Source organism: Marmota marmota, unplaced genomic scaffold (genome assembly GCF_001458135.2).
Source record: "Marmota marmota marmota unplaced genomic scaffold, marMar, whole genome shotgun sequence".
Classification (NCBI taxonomy): Eukaryota; Metazoa; Chordata; class Mammalia; order Rodentia; family Sciuridae; genus Marmota; species Marmota marmota.
Genome location: NW_026000142.1, coordinates 13,051,471 through 13,053,115, shown reverse-complemented (window position 1 = coordinate 13,053,115; position 1,645 = coordinate 13,051,471). Strand labels below are relative to the sequence as shown.

General features: G+C 34.4%; 1 non-coding gene across 1 annotated transcript; it reads left to right on the top strand.

The window, feature by feature from the left end:
* Window positions 1–768: 768 nt before the first annotated feature.
* LOC125611415 lies at window positions 769–875 on the top strand. The gene has a single exon (XR_007341613.1). It is a non-coding gene; the product is annotated as a U6 spliceosomal RNA (small nuclear RNA).
* Window positions 876–1,645: the final 770 nt, after the last annotated feature.

Here is a 1,645-nt window from a genome sequence, read left to right as displayed (position 1 = left end):
AAAAAAAAAAAAAAAAAAAGTAGAAGAGGTGGGCAAGATGGTAGATCAAAGTGAGGCAGCATTTCTCCTACCTCAGCTACCCAGGATGCAAGTAATATGAATACTGGTTCTTCCTGATGCTAAGAGCAGAAATTCCAGAGACTAGAAGTCTACTTTATCTGAACCATTAAACATGTTTGACTCATTAAAGAGGTCTAAAAAAATGTTGCTCTGAATTTATCAATACAGGGCAATCAGGAGCCAGAACCCAACCAGGAGCCATCTTGGGACTACAGTGCAAATGGTTCCAACAGGAACTTGAAACCCAGATCCCTGAGTTTGTGGTTAGGTCTGTGTGAACCTATCTGAGCCTAGCAATGATTTAATGGATCCTAAAAACCTCAGGGAACATCAGAAACTGAGAGCATTTTGCTTGCAGAAACACATGCCCTTCCTTCCTCATTCTGTTTCCTGGCTGAAATGAGCTAAACATATTTGTCTACCACACTCTTCTGCCATAATTTTCTGCCTGACTTCAGGCCCAGAGCAATACAACTGGCTGCCCACAGACTGAATCTTCTGAAACCATGAGCCAAAATGAATATTTCCTCCTCTAAGTTGTTTATGTCAGGTACTTTGGTCACTGCAACTTAAAGCTGATTAACAAAGTGCAACAGAAAGGGTTGCGCAATCAAAGTATGTTATATGCACATATGAAAATATCACAGATAAATCCATTGTTATATACAATTAATAACTACTAATAATTATAACTTAAAACTTAATGTGGTGCTCACTTCAGCAGCACATGTACTAAAGTTGGAACAATACAGAGAAGATTATCATGGCCCTTGCATGAGGATGACATGCAAATTAGTGAAGTGTTCCATATATATATATTTTTTTTAAGAGTGGACAGCAGTTTGTCTGGAAGAACTGAAGTAAAAGTGCCAACAGGACTACTTTCCACCTGTAAGCCTAGAAGCAAATTATTCGTGTTCCTACACTGTGGCTTTCTGTTCTATAAATGACAATAAACACTTGGGCCACAGATTTACAAAGATATTTAACCAGGAGAGGAAACTAATCCTTCAGTAACATCATTTATTATTATGTTCATTCTAGACAGCACCATGCTTTGAGGAAGTATTTTTGTATTGAGTTAGCATATTTGAATTTTAGTATCTATAACAGTATCTTTCTAGGATTTTGTGTTTGGACAAGTCGGTGATTCCTAACCAAATTTTTCATATTTTCTATATAAGTTCTTTTGTATTTACTTTTTTACCATTTAAGATTTAAACATTTTGTTGTGTATAAATATTGCCTTAAAATATTAAACTCTAGTTGTTAATATGTATACTTAAGTATTGAACATATGAAGATAACTCACCAAGCCATTATTGAATTCAGTGTTATATAAGTAGTCCACTTGTTAATGATTGATATAAAATGCCGAATGCTACTTTGAATATTCACAGCAAAATTACACCAACTCCTAAAAGAACCAAGCAAGAATATCTACTAATCCTGTACTTAATTTATAAATTTTCTTCTCATGGCTACTTTATTATATGTATTTTAAAGAAAAAATAATTGAATGTAGGAAGCTTAAGTTCTGGAAAATAAATCCACTCTTAACCCCCAAACAACAAAGAAAAAAAAA